This window comes from Cervus canadensis, chromosome X (genome assembly GCF_019320065.1).
Source record: "Cervus canadensis isolate Bull #8, Minnesota chromosome X, ASM1932006v1, whole genome shotgun sequence".
NCBI classification, from domain to species: Eukaryota; Metazoa; Chordata; class Mammalia; order Artiodactyla; family Cervidae; genus Cervus; species Cervus canadensis.
Window position 1 is genome coordinate 10,740,491 of NC_057419.1, and position 26,126 is coordinate 10,766,616.

The following is a 26,126-nucleotide window of genomic DNA, read 5'->3' on the forward strand; positions in this document are numbered from 1 at the left end:
CATGGAGTATTTAAAATTTTTTATGCTGTTCACTTATTTATATATTTTGGGGGTTATGTTACAATGTTATTTTGGTTTCTGCTGTACAATGAAGTGAATCAGTTATGTTAAAAAAAAAAAAAAAAAAAAAGAAACTAGATAGCCCAGCCCAGTCCCCAACATGTTTAAAAAAAAAAAAGAAAAACTTTTCCTGAAAATATCTTAACTATCTGCAGACCTGTTCTGCCAGTCTTTCCAGAGTGCAGATGGCTCAGTTCCTCACCTCCTGCCTGAACTCCTTTCAGGGGGCATGGAAGGTCAGCGACTGAGGCGGCCAGGGTCTTCATCCTAGCAGAAGCAGACGACAAGGGCCAGTTTTTGGTTGACAGGCCTAAAGACAAGAGCATAATCGGCTAGTTTGTTTGTTTTTAACATTTACTTATTAATTTGACTGTGCGAGGTCTTTGCTGTAACGTGCAGGATATTTAGTTGCAGCACGTGGGGTCTAGTTCCCTGACCAGGGATGGAACCCAGGCCACCTGCATTGGGAGCTTGGGGTGTTAGCCACTGGACTGCCAGAGAGGTCCCCCAAATCAGTTTAATCATGGGATCCCATGGGATGTCTTGGGTAAAGGAGAAGAAATGGTGATTCAGCGGATGCTATCAGTCCAGACTTGGTGAGCTGAGGTGAGCCGACTCATTGGAAAAGACCCTGATGCTGGGAAAGACTGAAGGCGGGAGGAGAAGGGGACGACAGAGGATGAGACGGTTGGATGGCATCACTGACTCAGTAGACATGAGTTTGAGCAAACGCTGGGAGATGGTGAAGGACAGGGAAGCCTGGCGTGCTGCAGTCCATGGGATTGCAGAGAATCGGACATGCGTGACTGAGCCATTGAGCAGTAGTGACCAGCTCACTCTTATTTCTTTGATCCTGAGGAGGGACAATCCTTTGATGGGTAATAACCAAGTAGCACCTCATAAACAACAACGGGCACGATCCTTTTATGTCTCCTTGTGCATTTCCGGAAGCTTTGAGCAGTGCCTTGTGTGTGGGAAGTGCTCAATAAACGTACACCCAAATGAGCTGATTTGAGTTGAAATTGCTGTCTCTAAAGCTCATGGTAGAGTGACAGTTTGGGCTACGAGAGCCCCAGGCGGCATCTGTCATCTTGCAGGTAAGCATTCCTAATAAAGTTAAAACGCTGGAGGCATTTGCCTTCATTCCGAGCCTTCTGTGAGGGCTCATTTGCGGGTCCGGAGAAGCTGAGAAGTCTTGTCAACACCACATCAGCGGGGACACACGTGAGTTCCTTCCGCCCTGAAATGTTACCCGCGGCCACAATCGCCCCTGAATAGGACCTTTTGAAACCCAGGCTTCGAGCTACCCAATACAGCATCGATACCATCAGAGCTTATGATTGAATTTCCCTCTGCCCAGAACTGATCCCCCCAGGCCAATCATAACAGCAGCAGCCTGTTTCTTGAATGAATGAGAACACGTTCTTTCATCAGAGGTGCTGAGTGCCTTTTGCAAGGAGAACACAAAACGCTAATGCTTTCAATTGCATTTCACTTCTCTAATGTGATGATTGAATGTTCTGGCCTTTCTGACATACAGAAGTATTCGCTTGTGTGTTTTGACACTTCAGATTTGAAACGTGTATCTTTGTTTAACGCCATTTCACAATAAGTGAAATTGATCAGTGTAACAGTTCATATCTGTTTTCTTCGGCTGAATTTCCTTGAATTCTCATGAAACATTTCCCACTGAATTTGTTTTGTCGTTCAGGCGCTCACTCGTGTCTGACTCTTTGCGACCCCATGGACGGCAGCACGCCGGGCCTCCCTGTCCTTCAACATATCCAGAGTTAATTTGTATTAACTTGGATAATAAAAATACAACCTATAGGGACTTCCCTGGAGGTGCATTGGTTAAGATTTTGCCCTCCAATGCAGGGAATGTGGGTTCGACCCCCGGTCGGGACCTGAGATCCCACATTCGTCACGGCCAAAAAACCAAAACGGAAAACAGAGATGCTATTGTAACAGATTCAACAGAGTTTAAAAAATGGTCTACATGAAAAAAAATCTTTAAAAAAAAAAATCACCTGTATTTCTTGCTGAGGAAATGTACCTATGTGTGTTACTGAAAACAGAGTCCCTTGGCAAATGTTATTAATTATCCATACAAAGGTAAACACAGGGGTGGATGAAGGACTTAATGAGAGGGGGAGAAGTGAAGAATGTGAACAGATTGTGTTTCAGAATGGTACAGATAAACAGATCAGAAGAAGTAGCAGCATTCTGAACTAGTGCTCAATGGTGATGCTCAGAGAGACTAGAAATGGGTGGAAAGATAATTGGGGGTTTTCATGTGGGAGACCACTGCTTCCCAAGGTGGGGGTGAAGCTTGGAGCAGGGGTGGGGGTCATGCTTTTGGAGAAGGGCGTGGCAACCCACTCCAGTATTCTGGCCTGGAGAATCCCCATGGACAGAGGAGCCTGGTGGGCCACAGTCCACGGGGTCGCAAAGAGTCGGACAGGACTGAAGCGACTTAGCAGCCAGCACGTCATGGTTTAGTTGCCATGGTCCTGGGGGAAATTCCACAGCCACTGAGATGCTCCGTAGACCAGGGCCTCAGACACATACGACTTGTGAATGACCCTCAGGGTCCTCTTGTACATGGTTCTCCAAAGCCCACAGCTGACTTGATGATTCATAGATACCCAAGGCTTGCTGTTTGTGGTTCTGCTATGTACTGGGGATTGCAGGCACGCAACCAGCAGGTGGTTAGAAGAGATACCTTACTTTCTTTTGCTGAGACTCTCCCTGGGCGTCGTTGTGCAGTGCTTGAGAAAAATGTCTTCATTTTTGGTACTGCCCCTTGTTATCTGAGTTGTGAGTAGATAACGCGTGCATCTGCTGCTCCTGATATCATGTATTTACGGTAGATCTGTAACGATGCACCAAACTTACCTGATTTCAGAATATAAATTTTTTTCAAAAGTATCATTCATTTCAACAGTATCTTTCACCTCCTATATCTAAGTTGTTCTTTAGAAATAGGAACAAGCATACAACCTCATTCTGCATTCTGTTGTCACTGTGCCCAAATGTTTACATGTTTAAAAACAGAATCATGGCAAATTATAGTGTCTTGTTTTCTGCTTTATATTGCAATGGGCATTGTTTCCTATAAAGTTGATAATAATGTATGTGAACATGAAAGTCGCTCAGTCGTGTCCTACTCTTTGTGACCACATGGACTATACAGTCCATGGAATACTCCAGGGCAGAACACTAGAGTGGGTAGCCTTTCCCTTCTCCAGGGGATCTTCCCCACCCAGGGATCAAACCCAGGTCTCCCACATTGCAGGCGGATTCGTTACCATCTGAGCCGCCAGGGAAGCCCAAGAATACTGGAGTGGGTAGCCTATCCCTTCTGCAGCAGAACTTCCCGACCGAGGGATCGAACCGGGGTGTTAATTTTATTTCAGAAGAGTTCAGAAAATGTGATGAAATATTTATGGTACAGAGAAGGGGTGGTCCAGAGAAAAGCAGGATGAAGGACATGGTAGCAACGAGTTCATGGGTCCAGTTCTGGTTTTTAACTCCAACACAGTTAGCCTAGGTACCCACTTAACACAACCGGCTATATTGTACTGAGTTAGAAGAAGTTTGTATTGAAAGTCTAAGTGTCACTCGCTCAATCCTGTCTGACTTTGCAACCCCGTGGACCATAGCCCACGAGGCTCCTCTGTCCTTGGGATTCTCCAGGCAAGAATACTGGAGTGGGTTGCCATGCCCTTCTCCAGAGGATCTTCCCAACCCAGGGATCGAACCTGGGTCTCCTGCACTGCAGGCAGATTATTTACCGTCTGAGCTACCAGGGAAGCCCTGCTTTTCACACCGATATTTAATGCATAAAAAACAAACACGGAAAATAAAGAAAAAAGTTTTTAATCTTCTAGTACACCACGTTGAAAAGTATAGTACCATGCTACCAGCTCCATCACCACCGGTTTTACACGCGCTTCCAGACATCCTGGGCGTGAAATAAAGATACTGTGTTACTCTATACAGTACTGCCTAAAGGAAATCAACCCTGAATATTTACTGGAAAGACTGATGCTGAAGCTGAAACTCCAGTTCTTTGGCCACCTCATGCAAAGAACGGACTCATTGGAAAAGACCCTGATGCTGGGGAAGATTGAAGGCGGGAGGAGACGGGGATGACAGAGGATGAGATGGTTGGGTGGCATCATCGACTCAATGGATGTGAGTTTGAGCAAGCTCCGGGACTTGGTGATGGACAGGGAAGTCTGACATGCTGCGGTCCACAGGGTCGCATAGAGTCGGACACGACCGAGCGAGTGAACAGCGACAAGAATGACTATATAGTACCATACGATAAAGCAAAACCATTCGCAGAGGACGCAGGCCTGTGACAATGTACGCCAGACGTGGAAACTAACTGATGTAACTGGATACTCGAACACATGTTCACATCTTTCAAAGACTGCAACTTGAAGGTTTATATGTAGGGAACTTTTTTGATACAGCATTTTTTTTTTGTAGACCTAAATAAAAATCATAAAATTAAAAAAGTAATTTAAAAATTTTATTATTTCCAAAGCTGTGTCCTATAGTGTAGACACGGATGACTAACACACTTTCTACTTAGGAGGAGTTCACATGTTGTTTTGAGTGAAAACATGTAAACACTGATAGAGGGGAAGACAGTAGGCTCAAATGTTTAAGAATGGAATTCAAATTTGTAAGAAATACGACCGGTAACCTTCCTAAATGCACCGATTCTTGAAGGGTTCGGATAACCTCTGTAAGTTTCTAAAATCTTCTGATCTAATTTAGATCGTTATTGCTCAGTCGCTCAAATCGTGTCTGACCCTTGGCAACCCCATGGACTGCAGCACGCCAGGCTCCTCTGTCCATCACCAACTCCCAGAGCTTGCTCAAACTCAGGTCCATTGAGTCAGTGATTCCATCCAACCATCTCATCCTCTGTCGTCCCCTTCTCCTCCTGCCCCCAGTCTTTCCCAGCATCAGGGTCTTTTCCAGTGAGTTGGCGGTTCGCATCAGGTGGCCAAAGTATTTGGCCAGGTTTATATATAATTATACATATATGTGGGCTTCCCTGGTGCCTCAGCTGGTAGAGAATCCACCTGCAATGTGGGAGACCTGGGTGGGGAAGATCCCCTGGAGAAGGGAAAGGCTACGCACTCCAGTTTTCCTGCCTGGAGAATCCCATGCACAGAGGAGCCTGGTGGGCTGCAGTCCATGGCGGGTCAGCAAGAGTCAAACACGACTGAGCAACTCAGCACGCACACGCACACACATACCTATATTTACAATTACTATGTATCATTATAATAGAAAATGAATCTTTTCCTCCACTAGCTGAAAGATGAAAAACCCTTGAAGACATCAGACGCCCATCTGTGCTTTCTTCTTGACGTTTTGTATTTTTAATTAAATTCTCCAAGGCGTTCAGGATTCAAGTTAGTGTTTGATATGTTATCAACCTCTGAATCTTTTATTTTGCTGAGATAGCTATCCAGTTGTCCTGATAACATTTATTGCACAGTTCTTTCTCTCTTAATAAGATAGTTCTGAGTCATTAATCCTCCTCTCCCTCTCCCGCCAAGGAGTTATGTTTTATGCATTTTACCAGTTTCAACTAAGGAACATACTGATGAAAGCCTGTCTAAAGTCCTAACAATAGAATGCGTATGGGCTTGTTGGCGTGGTCTCTCTCACTCCCTGGTCAGTCACTTTTATTAATGCTTCTTGAATTTGATAGATGAGAAATACCTCATTATTTTAGTTAATGATGTTGAGATTAAATTGTTTTAAATTTGGCTATGGAACCTTTTTAAAAGCTATTTTTTTACAGGTGTATTATGTTTTATTTTCTTATTTTTTGCTGCCCTGGGTCTTGGAAGACCCACGTGGGCTTTTCTTCTCTAGTTTCGGTGAGTCGTGGCTACCCTCTAGTTGCAGTGTTCGGGCTTCTCACGGCGGTGGCCTCTCATGTCGCGGAGCGCGGATTCTAGAGCACAGGCTCAGTGGCTGTGGCACACGGCCTTCGTTGCATGTGGGATCTTCCCGAACCAGGGATGGAACCCATGTCTCCTGCTCTGGCAGGCAGATTCTGAGTCTCCCAGAACTCTGAGCCACCAAGGAAGCCTAGACATCTATTTATCTTGCTGTACAAAATTTGACAGCACATTCCTAGGGATTTTTTGAATGTTCTGAGCTTACTTAAAGGTATTGGAACATCTATCTTAGCTTGGGCTGCCGCAAGAAACGACGGTAGGCTGGACGGCCTTAACAACAAATTTATTTCTCACAGTTCTGGAGGCTGGAAGCTCTCGATCAGGGTGTCAGCGTGTTCAGGTTCTTGGTGGGGGCACTCTTCTTGGCTCAGATTTTATTGTTCCAAAAGGTGTCAGTGAACACTATACTTTATTCTCAGCTCATTGCCTTTAGTGGGATGCTTGAAAGCTGACCCTTTGTAAGGAGATTAGCAATTTGTGCCGTTAATATTGAAACTTCCTATGACTCTGTGTATTTCATTGTTATCATTAGTTTTGTGTTTATTTGCCTGTTAGGTGACATAGGAAATTATATATGTATTTTCTTATCTGTGACTTTTACATAGATGAACTTCAGAGTTTTTAAGCCTAATATATTAGCTTATGTGGGGTTCCCTGGTGACCCAGATGGTGACGAATCGGCCTACAGATGCAGGAGACCCGAGTTCAATCCCTGGGTTGGGAAGATCCCCCCGGAGAAGGGAATGGCAACCCCCTCCAGTATTCTTGCCTGGAGAATTCCGTGGACAGAGGAGCCTGGCGGGCTACAGTCCATGGGGTCACAAAAGAGTCAGACACGACTGAGGTGCTAACACACACATAATAGTTTATCTCTATGTACAATTGTAATTCTGCCACATTTTCACATGTATGACTTTCATTGTTGCAGTTTCTTGTGTGTGGGTTTATGTTCCCATTCCCCCACATATGCTGTTGTTTTTTTTTTTAGTGTTCTTTCCATAGAATTTCTAGAATGCTTATGATTCTTGTGGTCTTTCTACTGAATGTTACCTTCATATTTTAAAGAATACACTTCCGTCGTCAACATCATTAATAAAGCTTTACTTTTCAGTGTTCTTGTATTTTCTCAGTCTTCTTAGTTTTTAGGGATCATTTGCGTTCTGTACAGGTTTGCATCTGAATTCTTACTAAATGATCGTGTTACGTTGATTTTCCACAATTATTTGTATATCTCTGTGAAGTTTTATGACCATATAAATCACACGTGTGTAGTGCTTCTTCTGTTACAAGGTTTCCGCCTTGGCACAATTCTTTTCATTTCCACTTTTCTGTTCTTGAGTTCGGGTTTATTGGTACGTTGGGTGGTTAGTGTAATTTGCTTTCCACGGACGGTGTGCTCCCAATATGCTTGGTGTCCTGAAATGATCTCTCCTTGTTCCTTTCCCTGAATGACAAGTAAAAAAATTCTTGGATCGTGGGGCAGAAAATTCTCGGATCGTGAGCTGTTTCCTCAAGAGCTTAGTTACTTGGCTCTAAAGTCTTTGGTACTTAATATGTAGGGGTAGAGTTTTGAGCCAGTCTGAGTTGGTTCTTTTGACATATATTTTTTTTTCTTTTTTTTACCATTTTTAAATTTTTAAAATGTTGGTGAGGTCTGCCACCTTTGAAACACATGCATTTTGTCGGGTTGGGTTGGGGTCTGGGTCATACAGTCATTGTGTTCCGCAGGAAGCAATCTCTACACCATTCTGAATTCCAGCTCAGGAAAATCCCCCATTCCCACCTCAGCCCTCTTCTCTCCTCTGTGTATTCCTTCTTTTCGGAGACATTCTGTATCCTTGTCATATCCCCTCTTTCCTGCGTGCATGAAAGTGCGTGCTAAGTGGCTTCAGTCCGACTCTGCGATCCCATGGACTGTAGCCCACCAGTTCCTCTGTCCATGGGATTTCCCAGTCAACAATATGGGAGTGGTGTTGCCATGCACACCTCCAGGGGGGATATTCCAGACCTAGGGATCAAACCTGCAACTCTTACGTCTCCTGCATTGGCAGACAGGTTCTTTACCACTGGGGCCACCTGGGAAGCCCTCTCTCTTTCCTAGAGGGTGCCGAGGTTTGTCCTCTCTCTCAGTATCTTGTTTCTTTGCATAGTTTTTTCTTTGTGCGTTTTGTTTTTCTGTCTTTTTTATTTTTCTCATCCTGTTTTTTGGCATAGTTATTAATAATTCTGCTTTGTATTTGGGTGTCACGATCCCTGATGGATATAGAAGGACTTGGCAGGGGGAGGGGAGTGGACCAGCACACTGGTATCTCACAGCCTGCTTCCTCACCGTATTTCTTCCTCGAGGAATAGTGGCAGTCGACTCTGAACTACACATAATACAGCCAGTCTGCAGGGTTTTTTGATTTATGACTTGTCTCCAGGAATTCTGAGAATTGGATGAAGCCGAAGAGCAGCCAGCAAACTCCCCAGAATGCCAGCTCCTGAGCCAAAGAAATTAGATTGGAGGAAGGCAGTCAGTTAATGCCCGTTTTTTACTCAACCTTCTGAAGTGACCGAAGAAGTATAATTGGTCTCCCCCTCGAAGCAGAAGCAGTGTCCTCAAGTGGAGAGATAAGTGAAAAATAAAACACTCTTTCTGTTAAACAGAAAGACTTCTGGCTGACCCACAAGCTCTGCTGCAGTTGACAGTCAGCTGAAATATTCTGTTTCAGTCATGTGAAATCCTGCAGAGTCATAATGCATGGGACAGCTCGGCAAACTCGAGACAGACTTTGTAATTCTATCCTCAAGGCTAAAACTCTGCCCTCACCAAGGATGAGTGGTTACTTAACCTAGTACGACTACCCAATCAGCTAGAATATTATGTTGCATGCGGGGAATACATTTCTTACATCAAACACAGAAGAACATGCACATGGCTGTTTGTACTAACATATTTTACCCTCATGTCAGAAAGAAAAAATTAGAAAATATAACATAGGTAACTTCTCCATTGTATTTTAATATCGTTTAATCAATAATATGCCCTGGTACTGATTCTAAGCCTGATTAGAGAGAGCTTCCTCTTTGTTTTTAATTGATAACAGAGGTATAAGGTTTTTTTGTGTATTTGTAATGTAGTTTATGCAGCCACTTTGCTACGTATGGGCATTCAAGTTTCAGGTATTTTGGAGTTACAAATGATGATGCAATGAATAACTTTGTTTGATCTGTGTTTTTGTTTCCTTGGAAGAATCTTCAGGGTAGATTCCTAGAAGTAGGATTAATGAGATATCTTTTTATTTGTTTATTTGGCTGCATCCAGTCTTAGTTGTAACATTCAGGATCCAGTTCCCCAACCAGGGATCAAACCCAGGCCCCCTGCATTGGGAGGTGGAGTCTTAACCACTGGACCCACAGAGAAGTCCCTTAATGGGCAGTCTTTACTGTATTGCTGTTGTTGAGTGGCAGGGTTGTGTCTGACTCTTTTTCACCCCATGAACTGTAGTTCACCAGGCTCCTGAGTCCTTCAGCATCTCACGGAGTTTGCTCAAATTCATGTCCATTGAGTCGGAGATGCTATCTAACCGTCTCATCCTCTGTATGGTTTCTTTTAAATGTGATAAGGTCTATTTTTTAAAGTGATATCTATAGATATATGTATTTCTCTTCCAGTTAATAGAGAGTGCACAGACATAGTTAGGGCATAAATATGTGTGTGTGCTAAGTCGCTTCACTTGAGTCCCAACTCTGCGACCCCATGGGCTGCAGCCCGCCAGGCTCTTCTGTCCCTGGGATTCTCCAGGCAAGAGTACTAGAGTGGGTTGCCACGCCCTTCTCCAGGGGATCTTCCGGACCCAGGCATCGAACCTGCATCTCATTATGTCTCCTGCACTGACAGGCAGGTTCTTCACCACTGGTGCCAACTGGGAAGTCCTAAATATGTTATAGATACACCCTATTATTAGATTATGCATGGTGGCCATATAACTTCATTTGACTTTAGGTAGCTACTTAACTGTTTTGTCTTGCTTACCTCTGGAGATTTTTCTTGCCTGTTCTGAGAACAGTTTGGTGAGAGAGCTTTCAGCAGTCGTGAGACTTTTTTTTTTTTTTTTCTTTTTGCTCAAAGGTATTTCAGCCAGAAGTTAGAAATTCCAGGAGTCATGTTTGCAGGCCCGGCTGCGATCTCTTAAGAGCTCTGTGATCTGGGGCTCGGTCGTTTCTTAACCTTGTTTCCGTGAGCGGGTCTAGGAAGTCCCAGTGTCTGCCTCATGCGGTCATTAGCCCTGGCTCCGGCGCTTGTGAGCGTTTGGTGACTAGTAAGCGCCATTGGCATTTGCCGAGAAGAGAAAGGCGTTTCAGAGACGACAAGGCAGCTGACGGCTTGCGCAAGAGCGGTTTAGTAAACTGTGGAAGAGCGATAGGTGGATGCTGAGGGGTCTCGTTACCAGGGAGACCCAGTAGAGAGTGGTGAGGCATAGATGTGGCTGGATTACAACCCCCGACTTCCGCCCGGCCATCACTCACCTCTCCTATGGGTCTTGCAGCTTCTTACCCATAAAGATGAACTTCAAATGTGCAGGCTTCCAGAAGCCACTTAGTCTGGGTGGTTCCTCTTCACCACCAGTGGTCTTCCTCGGAACTTTTCTCCACCACATCTTGACCCTCCGGCCTCCACATTTCCTGTCTTCTTTGCACCCAAGTTGAGTCTTCAGATGTCGAATTTTTGCAGGCCTGTGTCTGTATTCTCAATCCGCTTTTCCCCTGAGGTTCTTGACTTGGGTTCAACCCCCGTGGTTCTCCGTGACCTGAAACACAGTGTTCGTTTGCCCTGAAACATCTGAGATCTGATGTGTTTCAGGGGAGCAATGTTTCCAAGGTACAGACCGTGACTTTTGATATATAGATGCTAATATGTAATGCAAGAATGGTTGTATACGAGAAAAATGAATTTTATTAGCAGTGATGGGTTAAAAACCTGTTATTTCATACGCATTTAAGGTAGAAATCAAGGGGTGGTGGTGGTTTCGTCACTTAATCGTGTCCGACTCTTGTGACCCCATGTACTGTAGCCCGCCAAGGCTCCTCTGTCCATGGGACTCTCCAGGCAAGAATGCTGGAGTGGGTTGCCATTTAAGCATGATACTTCAGTTTGGATCAAGGAAAAAGAGCTGAGGTTGCCTGAAAATGGGAAAAACTAATATATTTTTTAAAAATTCTACTTATTGAGACGTATGTAAATGAATTTGCTTGTTGTTTTAAAACTCGATCACAGATAAGCCCCACTTTAAAGAAAGTTATTGGTCAGAACCCCACTCACTGTTACGGTTAGGAGTGATCTTAGACCATTATACGGCCCTGCATAGTTCCCTTTTTATTTTTAAATTAAAAAACCACTTTAAAGTCATCATTGGTTTAAATCTGTAAGCAAAGCAGTAACAATGGGCTTCAAGCAGCAGTTATTGGAACACCCTGAAGATGAAAGGGAATAAGTGCACACATTTGTGTTGAGATGGTAACTTAACCTTTTGAGACTGACATAGTGAAGATCAGTAAGGAGTTACGAGGCCTCCTTGGTGGCCCAGTGGCTAAGACGCTGCGCTCCCAACGCAGGGCACCCGAGTTCAATCTCCAGTCAGGGAACTAGACCCCGCATGCCACAGCTAAGACCCTGCATGCCGTAACTAAAGATCCCAGAGGCTGCCACCAAGATCACAGGTCCTGCGTGCTGTGAGTGAGACCCAGTGCACCCAAATAAAGAAATAAACGTTTAGAATAGATAGCTGTACAAGTGCTGTTAAAAATTAAAGAGAAATCTCTCTTTATTCTGGATTTTCTTTTTACAAAGTCGAGAGTCTGACTGGAAGAGCAGAGAGCTTCTCTGTATCACTGAACAAAAAAAACCCTTTTTTCATAACTCCAAAGATCAGTGACCTATAGCATGTAGTCTAGAATATGTTTCTTATCAACAGACACTTATCAGACTATTGGCTTCAGGAAAATTTTTTGTTTGCCTAAGTTTTTAAAACATGTTTAGTAAAAGAGGTTGGCCACTAGCTTTGGAGACGGTCTATCTCGATGACCTCACTGATGTACTTAAACTTAAGATAACCAGTTTTTTTTTTCTTTGTAAAAATATGTTTTCAATATAGTTTTATTGAAAGTTTATAAGGCAACTTGCACATGTAATCAAATGCAGGATCTCAGTTTTTCATGTTAAGTCCCAGTAACACATGTTTTTGTTCACTCACAAAGTTGTGTCTGGCTCATTTTGACCCCATGGACTACAGCACGCCAGGCTTCCCCATTCCTTCACCATCTCTTGAAGTTTGCTCAAGCTCATGTCCATTGAGTCAATGGTGCCATCCAACCATCTCATCCTCTGTCAGCCCCTTCTCCTCCTGCCCTCAATCTTTCCCTGCATCAGGGTCTTTTCCAGTGAGTCAGCTCTTCACATGAGGTGGCCAAAGTCTTGGAGCTTCAGCTTCAGCATTAGTAACAAATGAGGGAAATGATACAGAAAAGGCATTTTCTGACCAGTGGCAAATCGAGAAGTACAAGTTTTCATTGATTGATTGCATGAGTGAGTGATCATCATCCATCCATCTATTAATCCATCCGTCCATCCATCCACCCACCCCTCCATTCTTTCTTTGATAAATTAAAATATTTTCAGTCATTACATCATTTATCAATGATGGCATATATCAATGACAGCATATATTGATTACAGTTGAGTGTCAGGGATTGTCTTAGGTTTTGAAAAAAGAAAGAAAAGTAAGACACTCTTTTTAGATCAGTTATTCTGAAGGTGATCCCTTGGGAGTGTCTATACATCATAAAGATTTCTTTTGATTCCCCATGTAATCCCATCACTTCATGGCAAATAGATGGGGAAACAATGGAAAAAGTGAAAAGCTTTGTTTTCTTGGGCTCCAATATCACTGCAGATGGTGACTGCAGCCATGAAATTAAAAGATACTTTTCCTTGAAAGAAAAGCTATGACAAATCTAGACAGCTTATTAAAAAGCAGAGACATTACTTTGCTGACAAAGGCCTGTCTAGTCAAAGCTATGGTTTTTCTAGTAGACATGTGTGGATGTGAGTTGGACCCTAAAGAAGGCTGAGGGCTGAAGAATTGAAGCTTTTGAACTGTGGTGTTGGAGAAAACTTGAGAGTCCCTTGGACTGTAAGGAGATCCAACCAGTCCATCCTAAAGGAAATCAGTCCTGAATATTCGTTGGAAGGACTGATGCTGAAGCTGAAGCTCCAATCCTTTGGCTACCTCATGCAAAGAGCTGACTCAGTGGAAAAGACCCTGATGCTGGGAAAGATTGAAGGCAGGAGGAGAAGGGGGTGACGGAGGATGGGGTGGTTGGATGGCATCACTGACGCAATGAACTTGAGTTTGAGCAAACTTCAGGAGATGGGTGAAGGACAGAGAAGCGTGGCGTGCTGCAGTCCAAGGGGTCGCAAAGTGTCAGACACGACTGAGCGACTAAACAACGGCAATAATTACACCTTTGTGCATTTACTGCATCTTCCTAAAACACGAGGCTTGCTGCAAGGGCTAATGCACTCACTAGCTTGGATGGGGAACTGGCTGTTTTACGTGGCACTGTGGCCACTCTCCTTGCTGGGCAGAGCAGTGAGAGATAGACGTCTGACACGGTGAAGATGGAGGCCCCTGAGTAACTCTTAGAAGGACATGACGTGTTACCAGTCCGCAGCTGTCTGGGGAGACCCACGGTCAGCCCAGGCTGGAGGCTGCAGTGCAGACCCAGCTCTGCCAGCAGTAATGAAGTGTTTTGCTTTTGAAAGGGACCCGTGGAGAGCCCTCTCCAGGGATGGAAGGGGAGAGAGGCTGGTTTTATTGTAAAGTTGAGCTGGCAAAGGGGCACGTGGGAGGGGGCCCCCTGGACAGTGGGGAGCTGCAGGCGTGGAGGGGGAGAGGGCTGAGCTCCAGAGCAGTCGTGGCAAAAACCGAGGCCTCACACCGCCGCCCCGCCAGCCTCAAGACACGGCTCCAGGAAAAAGACCGAAACCCCTTACGTGGCTGCTGCGTTCGTTCGACAGGTTGGAGTCTTCGTGGTGTGTGTGCATGCAGAGTTGCTCAGTCATGTCTGACTTTGCGACCACGTGGACTGTATTCTGCCAGGCTCCTCTGTCCATGGAATTCTCCAGGCAAGGATACTGGAGTGGGTTGCCATGCCCTCCTCCAGGGGATCTTCCCAACCAAGGGATCAAAACCATGTCTCTTATGTCTCCTGCATTGGCAGGTGCGTTCTTTACCACTAGCTCTACCTGGGAATCCCAGTCTTCATGGTCAAGTCTCCTTTTAAGATTAAAAATATATAGGCCTGCAATACATTTCTTGGACAGGGAGGCCTGTTGTGCTGTGGTTCATGGGGTTGCAAAGAGTCAGACACGACTGAGTGACTGAACTGAACTGAACTGAATATATTTCTGTTCCTTTTCAAGCCACCAGTAGAGCTATGGGGGGACTCCCTATGTCTCCCAAGCACAATAGCAAATAAATCCTAGGAGTAGAGTGATTCAGTTATTTAACACGTGATTGAAAATTTGGTTTTCCGAGTCAAGCTTTCAGGGGTTTGCGAAAATGTCTTATAGAGTAGTGTCAGTTCTCAGACTGGCATTTAGGAAATGTCATTTCCTATTTTTCATAAGTATTTGTGAAGATGCCTCGGGTGAGTTATAAACTTATTCAAACCATGATTTTGGGAAACTATTGTGATTGCTTTCAAGTGTTACTTCAATAAAATATTTCATGTTTCTATATATTTATATATATATGATGTATATAATAATATATCATTATCTATATTACATTGTGTAATATAGATAATATGCATATTACATTATGCAATGTAATACAGATAATTATATATTGGTGTAATACATATATAATTATATATTATAATATATTATATAGTGTAATATATATATAACTTAAATTTCATGTTTATATATATAATTATATATATATAAATTGAATTAACAGTCATTACTTCACCACATCTGCCAGACTTTCTGTGCCCAGAATGATTTTTGGCTGCATATCATAAAATAAAATCCATCATAAAAGATTATGCCACTCATAATATTCTAAAATCTTCTATATAAGGACACTATAAAAGAGGAGAGAATCCAAAAATGATTGAGGGAGGGGAAGTGTGTTTAGCTAAGTGAACTGTTAAAGAGGACTGCTCCCAAGGGTGTGGGTGAATTTGGTGTCAATTCGGTGTGTTTGCCAAAAACACGCTGGCTTGGAGGCACACCCTGTAAGTGGTTTAATATCTTGGATCTTCCCCATGCAGTTCTGGGGGCCTCAGTCTCCTCATTTAAAGGCAGAAGTGATGTTGGCCATTTTCCTAGATTGCAATCTTCCCCATCCCGTTCTTGGGTGCCAACCCAGCTCTCTGGAGGAGCACCCATCTGGCTCCACGCTATCCTATGTCGTCACCAGGCAGGAAGACCCTTCAATGAGTGCGTGAAGGAAACACACAAACATTTGTTAGCTTGGAGAAGTATCTATTGAAATAATTTTCACGTAAGTTAACTTTGAAACGTTCCGACTGTGCGGTGTAGAGATTCCCTACCTCAGCATTACAGACATAAAAATTACAGTGTGTTTCATATGGTGCCTTTCAGTCGGGTGTTTAGAACTGCATTTGGCTTCATGAAACTTGGACTTTTTACGATCGTCGTTACAGTAGGAAATCTCAAGGGAATTGTTTTACGATATGTATTTCACTTCTTACAGCTTGGCTGCTAAGCCTGTAATGTCCACCTAACGTTTAACTCTCTGAATTAAGTTCAAATATTTTCAAAACCCTCTTTGTGTTCTAATTGTTCTTGGCTTCCACCGCTTACACCAAAGCCAAGTAGCATAGAAAAAGGAGTCTCAAAGAAAAATCAGAAAATACTCAATTAGCCAAATGGTTTCTCCTTCGTTTAGCTGAGAAATACTCTTATGTTTTGCCAAAAGTTGAAACAAAATTCCGTTGTCCTTTAATACATCTCTTTTTGGTCACTTGATTAAATGTTATACGTTCTTCCTGTGCATTAGAAGAGAGGGAAGTGTTTACGTGAGAAAAACAGGGATCCATGCCCCAGTTTCCACATTTTCAGAGCGCTGTAGCGACAAATTCTGGAGAAAGGGCATGGCAACCCACTCCAGGATTCTTGCCTGGGAAGTCCTCTGGACAAGGGAGCCCGGCGGGCTACAGTCCATGAGGTTGCAAAGAGTCGGGCATGTCTTAGCAGCTAAATCACTACCGCCACCAGCACCAAAGCAGCAAATTCTGGAATTATATAAGGAGGAAAATCATAGATTCCCCAGGCTCATGAAGCCATGGTCCTCATTTTCACGGACTTCAGTGGGAGAGCGGGCAGAAGAGGGAAAGAGAATAGCACGTAGATGTAACTTTAAATTTCTGGAAATCTGAATCTCATCGGAGTAGAGATTACAGAATGTTGTATTTGGAAGGAATTTAATTTTTCCAATCCAGCTGTCTACGCAATTCATAGATCCTCTCATCAAAAAATCTGCGAGACGCCTTCATTAAAGATTAAGGAACTCATTGCCTTCTGAGTCACTTCTAGTTTTGCACAGATGGAAAGTTCCTACTTGTTCTGAGACGACAGATCTCTCTGAAGTGTCTCTGCCTGATTTCTCAGGAAGTGTTCACCAGCAACACCGAACAGCTTTTAATGAGGCAACTTGTGTGATTCGGGGTCTTCCCTGGTGGCTCAGATGGTAAAGAATCTGCCTGCAATGCAGGAGACTCGCGTTCAATCCCTGGGTTGGGGAGATCCCCTGGAAGAGGGCATGGCCACCCACTGCAGTATTCTTGCCTGGAGAATCTCATGGACAGAGGAGCCTGGCGGGATATATAGTCCATGGGGTGGCAAAGAGTTGGACATGGCTGGGCAACTAACACAACTCTATAACGCTGTGATTGGAGGATAACAATCCTCCAATAGTGTGTCTCTCCACTCCAGGTCTGGGCTGGAGTTTCTAGCTCTCTTTTCCAACGGAGGACTTTCTGTATTCCAGCTGTGAAGGTCACCCTTTCGAACATCTGTCCACATTCTTCATAACCATGTTGAATGCGTCAGATGGCTCAGAACCCAGAACGGCGCCCTCGGGGTAGTCGAAACGTGAGAAATGGAGCTATTCCTTATTTATTGTCCTGGTGTTCATGGATTCGTTAATGAAGTCAGAATGGCACTAGCGTTTGATATATTTACACTGTTGATTTATACTGAACTCATAGTGAAGTAACTTTTTAAAATAATTTTTATATACGACTCTCACACATGTAATATTTATGGATTTGTTTTTCTTTTTTAATCATAAATTTGAGGCTTTATATATTTCATCGTTATGTTAAAAGTAATATCCGTGAGTAAAATAATGTTTAGGAAAATCGAGTCAAAAATACATACAAAGGTGCAAGATTGACGGAAGAGTTTTTTTTATCTTTGTTGTTATTTTTTAAACTAATTTTAATTGCAGAATAATTACAGTATTGTGATTTTTTTTTTTTTGGCTATACAGCAATGTAAATCGGCCATAGGTATATATGTGTCACCCCCATCCTTTTTTATTGTTACTTTTAAAATTAATTAATTTATTTTAACTGGGAGATTATTACTTTACAGTATTGTGATGGTTTTTGCCATACATCAATAAGAATATTCATTGGCAAGACTGATACTGAAGCTGAAGCTCCAATCCTTTGGCCACCTGATGCGAAGAACTGACTCATGAGAAAAAACCCTGATGCTGGGAAAGGCGGGAGGAGGAGGGGACGACAGAGGATGAGATGGTTAGACGGCATCGCCGACTCGAGGGACATGAGTTTGAGCAAGCTCCGGGAGTTGGTGATGGACAGGGGGGCCTGGCCTGCCGCAGTCCACGGGGTTGCAAAGAGTCGGACACGACTGAGCCACTGAACTGGCTGACGATATGAATCGGCCACAGACATACATGTGTGCCTCCCCATCCTGAACACCACCCCCGCAAACCTCCCTCCCCACCCCACCCCTCCAGGTTGGCACAGACCAGCAGCTTTGGGTTCCCTACGTCATACGGCAGACTCCCCCTGGCGCTCTCTTTTCCGTGTGGCGACGTGTATTGCTTCATGCTGTTTGTTATTTTCGAGTCTGTTAATGTCTCTGTAATATTTGTGCCCTCTCAAAAAAGGTAAACATCTTGTTCCTCTTAGGGCCTTGTTCCGAAGGATTGAGATACGGGTCCTCTTTTTTTTTTTTAAGTTCGTTTGTTTATAGCAGTGTCCCGTCTTGGTCGCGGCACTCGGGATCTTTATTGTGGCTCTCAGGCTCAGGAGCTGCAGCTCGTGGGCTCCAGAGGGCAGGCTCAGTAGCTGAGGTGTGAGGACTTAGCTGCCTCACAGAATGTGGGGTCTTCATTCCCCGACCAGGGATCAAACCTGCATGCCTTGCACTGGAAGGTGGATTCTTAACCACCAGAGCCCCAGGGAAATCCCTGGATCCTCTTTGCTAACTCATTATCTGTTCTTTCCAAATAACATCCTCTGGAACACACATATCATCAGCCAGATAACCAAAGATGCTGTCACACAAGTTGGAGTTGAGGAATGTGTTCATGGCCTCCAAGCCCCATATCTCTACAAGTTCAGCATCGGCTACAACACTGGCCTGTTAATCAGCCGTCCGTTTTTGGAGTCAGTTACATATCCACCAAGGGCTTCCCTGATGGCTCAGCTGGTAAAGAATCTGCCTGCAATGCAGGAGACCCCGGTTCGTTTCCTGGGTCGGGAAGATCCCTGGAGAAGGGATAGCCTACCCACTCCAGGATTCTTGGGCTTCCCTGGTGCCTCAGCTGGTAAAAAAAAAAATCTGCCTGCAATGAGGGAAACCAGGGTTGGATCCCTGGGTTGGGAAGATGCCCTGGAGAAGGGAAAGGCTACCCACTCCAGTATTCTGGCCTGGAGAATTCCAAGGACTGTGTAGTCCAGCGGGTAACAAAGAGTCAGACACGGCTGAGCGACTTTCTCTTTCATGCACTGTCAGTGGGAATGGAAACTGGCGCAGCCACTACAAAAAAACGATACAGAGGATCCACAAAAAAAAAAAAAAATAATAATACTGTGGGATCTAGCAATTCCACTTCTGGGTATGGATCCACAGGCATTGAAATCAGGATTTCAGAGCAATCGCTGCATCCCTGTAGGCCTGGATTCAATCCCTGCTCACGTAAGCAGATCACACACGCTGCAGCCAAGAGTTTGCTTGCGGAAACGCAGAGATTCCGTGTGTCGCAGCTAAGACCCGGCACAGCCAAACAAACAGATAAACAAATAGAGACTTCCCCGGTGGCTCAGTGGTTAAGAGTCTGCCTGTCAGTGCAGGGGATGCAGGTTTGATTCCCGCTTTGGGAAGATTCCATATGACGAGGAGCAGCTAAGCCATTCGCCAGAACTACTGAGCCCTCATGCCCACTGTTGGCAACAAGAGAAGCCTCCGCAATGAGCAGCCTGGGAAACGCAACCAGAGAGTAACCCCTGCTCGGTGCAACTAGAGAAAACCCAGGTGCAGCCACAGAGACCTAGAGAAGCCAGAAATAAATTAATCTTAAAAATGAATAAAATTAAACACATAGGTATACATGAGCTAAACATGTTATATGAATTCTCCTTCACTACCCAAATTCTTGTTACCCAAATGCGCGCCCTCCAGATTGATGAACAGAGTGGATTCAGAGCTGCTTTGGAAGACAGAAAGACCCTCTCTTTCTGTCCCTCAGAAATGGAGTCTTGCGGGTTTTTAACATTTTTTCCAGGACCAGTGAACAGTTAAGAGATAAGCCTTGCAAGACAGGAGTGTATCAAATAAAAGAGGACCTCAAATACAAAAAAAAAAGGCGGCGGGGAGAAATGTACCTTGGACAAAAGCAGTCATTTCAGAATATAGCTTTTTAAAATGTCAGAATTTCTGTGGCTGATTCAGGTCGGTGTTTGGTAGAAATCAACACTATAACGTAAAGCAGTCATCCTTCAATTAAAAATAAATAAACGTTAAAAAATAAAGCTGTCAGAATTTATCAAAATCATCAGCTTTACTACATAATACTGAGGTGAGCCGAAGGATTAGCTGTAAAATGTTAGCCTGCAGGTTCTTCACGTGGACGGGTCTGCACTGCACGCCAGCAGAGTCTAGTTCGGTAAACCTAACTTTAGCACCAAAGGCCCCTCGTGTCTGTGAAATAAACCAACCCCTGTTGGTTGGCAGAATAGGACAGTATAGTCACACTCCATAAAAGGCGTTTCTGAGATTTAAGGATCTGAAGACGTGTTACTCTTGATTTTCACGCACGCTCGCAGGAGAGATTCTGCCAGACAGTGTTTCAAGAAGAGATTTCAGCATATGATCGATGTCGGTTTTGGCACAAGCTTTGGTACGTCATCAAAAGTGTCTTTTTTTGGGCATTTTCCCCTTCTTCGTTTTCAAGTCTGTCTTTGGTTTGGGTAAGTAACAAAGGATTGAATTGATGAGGTTTTAACAGTCATCGTCGAGAGGTCCTGTACCTTGAAAGCATCCACTGGGCAAAGATTTCATTCATCTTCCCGCCCGCATCTCTTGTTATTCCTGACGGCGCTGTTGGTACGCTCTCTGCGGTTTTGGTTTTACTACCAGCAACTAGGATAGCAGAAGCATTTCTGGGAAGGTTTTACTCAGTGAAGAATGCAGTAGCTAGGCAATCCTGTTAATCCCATGAAATTATGGGAATTTGATTTTCTAAAAGAAGTTCGTTATCAGGACCAGTGTACCGGGGCTCTTGAAGTGAAAACAGAATATTGATACCGCCTGTGTGACTTTGGACTCCTACGGTGTAGCTTGTGCCTTTGAGGTCTGTTGCTGTCGAGATAACGCGAGTAACGTATTGTTGTTCAGTCGATTCAGTCGTGTCCGACTCTTTGCATCCCCATAGGCGGTAGCCCGCCAGGCTCCTCTGTCCATGGGATTTCGCTGGCAAGGATACCAGAGTGGGTTGACATATCCTTCTCTTACAGGTAACGTAAGAAGCCTCTAGAAACATTAAACTGATCCTGCTCCTGGGGAAAGCAAACGGAGAGTGTTTCATCGTATGTAGATCCATGATGAGCACAAGATGAGTCAGAACCCACTGAGCATTTTGGTTTCATCTCAGAGGTAAATGGCTAGATCTTTTTTTTTCCCCCAGATACAAATGGTTCAGATTTTTGAAATGACGTGTCAGAAATCACCCCTGCAGCGTTCCAATGGAGGCATGTAAATGCATGTTAAACTGTATTTTTCTTTTTCTTGTAATTAAAGTAGGCACCTGGGAAAGCATATAAGACTTTATGTGATTATGAAACTCTTTTTTTACGCTGCAATTAAAAATAGAGCAAAAGCAAGAAAAAAAAAAAAAGCAAGCGTCTTTGACGGAGGCTTCCGATATGCGTGAATTTCATCGAGAACAGAAGCCTTTTAAAACAGGTGTGTTTGTAAAAGCATGTTATCCATTTTTGCAGAAGAAAAAATACTTATAAAATGTTTCTGTTCTAGAGGACAGCCTGGATATTGAGGTGTCCAGAGCTCCAGCCTCCGGGCCGTGAGCCTTTGGTCCTGTTTGAGCCTGTGGTTCAGAGGGCGTCCTCCCGGCAGACGTGGCTGCCGCAGACTGTTGGCCTCCGTGTTCCGTGGCCCCCAGACGCCTCGTGTGTCTAGTTACGGCTCTCAGTTTATAGTTCTCCTGCTTCCTTCTTCTCTTTCACTCCAACATCTGCTATGTTTTTGCAGCTGATGGAAACTGCAAGCCCGTGTGATGTCTCAACGTATTTTTTTTTCCACTGCTTATCTGAAATGCGCGTTTAACTGTGAGCCTTATAGTTTACCTGGCACCTTTATCGAACCCTTTTCCAGGAAACCCTAAACATAGGAAGCCTGCTTCCTCGATAGATCCCAAGGGAAATAGCAGGCAGCATAGGATCGCTGGGACTCCCACAGAAGAGTCCCATACCCAGCACAGAGAACAAACACATACGGGTCCTGTGATTTTCTTCCTCTTCTTCTTTTAATACAATTCTTTTTTTTTTTTTTTTTTTTTTGAGGCAGAGGGCTACAAGTCTTATTTTTTGGCCAAGAGTTGAAGATGACTGAGTAGCTAAGCACGCATGCAAATTTCCTTTCTCCCTCCCCGTCTCTTTCACCCTCTTCCTTCTTCTCTTAACTTGTGTTACATCCTTGAAGAGAAAGGCTGATCAAGTGCAGAAATACTTAAGGAAGGCTGGGAGCAGAGATACTTACGAAGTCTGGGAGCAGAGATAACTTAGGAAGCCCAGGGCTTTGACTTTTGAAGTTTGGGGGTTGTACTTTTATTTTTTTCTGTAGAGAACTCAACAGTCCAAATGCTAGACTAGGATGTCGTTGTTTAGCTGCTTCATCGTCTCTTCTTCTTTGCGACCCCATGTACCGTGCGTAGCCCTCCAGGCTGCTCCTAAGCCACCAGGGAGGCCCAGACTAGGATGCCTGGTATCCAACTCTCCAGCTTTTTCCTGTGTTCCGTCAGTAACAAGAGACAGCAGCTATCGCTTGCTAAAGGACGTCCATTAGACAGAGAAGTTGCTTACTGAAAGTAGGGCAGTTGCCAGGAAATACGTGGAGAAGAATAACAGAATCTCGGGGTACCAAATTTGAATGGAAGAAGGTGAACTAATGTAGCGAATGGAGTCTTTCAAAATCCAGGGTTTCATCTCCCGCTTTAAAGTACAGGCCCCAGGACTTCCGTGGTGGTGTAGCGGTTAAGAATCCACCTGCCAATGCAGAGGGCACGTGGGTTTGGAAAGATCCCACATCCCACAGGGCAGCTAGGCCTGTGAGCCACAGCTATGGAGCCTGTGCTCCGAAACCAGAGACGTCACCCCGGGGAGAAGCCCACACACCACAGCTGGAGAGTAGCCCCCTCTCATTGCAACTGGAGAACGCTGGCATACGGCAACCAAATCCCAGCACAGCCAAAACCAAACAAACAAAAAGTACGGGCCCCAAATTTATTTGTAAATTTTTAAATGTACCCAGTTTTAAAAGATGAGCTGAGGTCTATGCGCACTGTGTGCATAGTAGACGGCATTTATGATTTAATATTCGGATACCTGCTGTGAACAGTCGACTCTGGAAAAGACCCCGCTGCTGGGAAAGATTGCAGGCAGGAGGAGAAGGGGACGACAGAGGATGAGATGGTTGGATGGTGTCACCGACTCAATGGACGGGAACTTGGGCCAACTCTGGGAGACGGTGAAGAACAGGGAAGCCTGGCGTGCTGCTGTCCACGGGGTCACGGAGAGTCAGACGCGACTTGGCAACTGAACAACAACATCTACTATGAAAATGGCTTTTCAACACCAGCCCGCTAAGCACCCTGGAAGACCCTTGCTAAAGTAAAAATTTGAGCCCCAGACAGGTTTAGACTGGGCCAAACACCAACCAGGATGCATCGCGACAGCAGGAAAAGACGTCTAATAATCAGTTTCACTGCCTTACTTTTTTTTTAAACATAAATCCACGGGTTCTGATCACTTCAGTTCAGTCGCTCAGTCGTGTCCGACTTTTGGCGACCCCATGGACTGCAGCACGCAACCTTCCCTGTCCCTCACCAACTCCCGGAGCTTGCTCAAACTCATGTCCATCGAGTCGGTGATGCCATCCAGCCATCTCATCCTCTGTCGCCCCCTTCTCCTCCTGCCCCCAATCCCTCCCAGCATCAGGGTCTTTTCCAATGAGTCAGTTCTTCACATCAGGTGGCCAAAGGATTGGAGTTTCAGCTTCAAAATCAATCCTTCCAATGAATATTCAGGAATGATTTCCTTTAGGATAGACTGGTTGGATCTCCTTGCACTCCAAGGGATTCTTAAGAATCTTCTCCAACACCATAGTTCAAAAGTACCAGTTCTTCGGCGCTCAGCTTTCTTTATGGTCCAACTCTCACATCCAGGCATGACTACTGGAAAAACCATAGCTTTGACTAGATGGATCCTTGTTGGCAAAGTAATGTCTCTGCTTTTCAATATGCTGTCTAGGTTTATATTTATAAACATTTATTTACTTGGCTGCCTCGGGTCTTAGGTGTGGCCGGCAGGACCTTCTTCGTGTCAGGCAGAATCTTTCTTTCCGGCACTCGGGCTGTCTACTTGTGGTGTGTGGGCTCAGTAGGTGCAGAATATGGGCTGTCTGCTTGTGGCGCTGGAGGGCTTAGTTGCCCCGAGGCATGTGGGATCTTCATTCTCTGACCGGGGGTCAAACGTGCCTCCCCTTGCAGTGCAAGGTGGTTCCTTAACCTCTGGACAACCAGGCAAGTCCCAGGACCTCATGGTTTAAGGACAAACCAAAACTATGGCTCAGATGTTCCCACGTGGGAATTGTCCAGGAAAAGGTAGTTTCTCTGCTTCTGTTTGGAACTTACCTTGCAGTGCATAACACATCTGTGCGCCGTAAGATTTACAAAATCCCCTCGGAGCTCTGAGGAATTATGGCTAATTGTGCAGTATTTGGATGAATAATGCATGAAAGATAATTCATCACTACCTAGTTAATTGTTGTTGATGTTTACTTGCTAAGTCGTGTCCAACTCTTCTGTGACCCTGTGGACTGTAGCCCGCCAGGCTCCTCTCTGTCCATGGGATTCTCCGGGCAAGAATCCTGGAGTGGGTTGTCCTTTCTTCCTCCAGGGGATCTTCCCCTGGGCCTGCATCTCCTTTTTGGCAGGCGGGTTCTTTACCACTGAGCCAGCAGGGAAGCCCACCTAGTTAATTAATCCAAGGTTAAGTAGGCACTCTATATTTGTATTTGGGCTTCCCAGGTGGTGCTAGTGGTAAAGAGCCTGCCTGCCCATGTAGGAGACATAAGAGATACGGGTTTGATCCCTGGGTTGGGAAGATCCCTTGGTGGAGGTCATGGCAACCTACTCCAGTATTCTTGCTGGAGACTCCCATGGACAGAGGAGCCTGGTGGGCTACAGTCCATGGGTTTCCAAAGAGTCGAACACGACTAAAGTGACTTTGCGCTCCCATTTGTATTATTTTTTACATTTATAGTTGTAAATAACAACTTGCATTTTACCGTCTCACCCCTCTTTTTGCAAATAGAGCCAGATCATTTGAATACAAACATCTTTCTGTTTTTCTTTTTCTTTTTTGCATTATTATTCTGGGCAGTTTGAATGAAGTTTAACATAATTTGAAAAGGATAAATATATATGATGCAGTTAGCGTTATTCCCTTCGTGGCTACATGAACTGCAGATTTCCATCTCCACAAAGGGCTTCCCTGATGGGCTCAGGCTGTCAAGAGCCTGCCTGCAATGTGGGAGACCTGGCTTTGATCCCTGGATCGGGAAGATCCCCTGGAGGAGGAAATGGTACCCACTCCAGTATTCTTGCCCGGAGAATCCCAAGGACAGAGGACCATGGTGGGCTACAGTCCGTGGGGTCACAAAGAGTAGGACAAGACTGAGTAACTAACGCACATGGGTGTTATTTACATTGGCGGCCCCATGGTTTGTGATAATTCTGTAATTTTCAGAGCAGGCTGATGGTATCTGGGGGTGGGGGTGCAGAGAGCAGGTGTTCCCCACTGCGGGGTGGGCGTGCGCATCTGAGTTTGTCTTGCTGGCTCCTCGGGGCCTGCTGTGGTTCTCTGGCATGCCAGCTTGCCCGGAAGTGCCCTGGACGGCTGGAAGCCACAGACTGAGGCAGACACGGGCCGCTGCGCCCACTGAGTGGGTCGTGCTTCCTGGGCAGGTCCCACTCTGGCAGGGACTCCTGCTGACGGGTGTGTGGCCAAGACCCCGGCTTCCTCAGCAGGCCCCCCATGAACAGGGCTCCTTTCTTGATGGCCCTTACCGCCGAGCCATCAGTAACAGGGCAGATTCCACGGGCTGAGCCGGACAGATTAAAGGTTCTCTTTGAAGGTGACCAGTGACACTGGCCCTCAAAGAGCCTCCTTTGAAAGACGATGCAGGGATTACGTTCCAGAGGTCGGGACCCCCTAGGG

At 44.9% G+C, this 26,126-nt stretch overlaps 1 protein-coding gene across 4 annotated transcripts in view; it reads left to right on the forward strand.

Annotated features, from left to right (window-relative positions):
- LOC122434556 overlaps window positions 1-26,126 on the forward strand; it is a 456,430-nt gene that overhangs the window by 66,831 nt on the left and 363,473 nt on the right. For 3 of the 4 annotated variants that reach the window (XR_006267400.1, XR_006267402.1, XR_006267401.1), the window contains exon 4: window positions 21,129-21,576. The exons of the other annotated variant lie outside the window; for it this stretch is intronic. The gene's annotated coding sequence lies outside the window, so the exon portion shown is untranslated. The remainder of the gene's footprint in view (window positions 1-21,128; window positions 21,577-26,126) is intronic. 4 annotated transcript variants of the gene reach the window in all.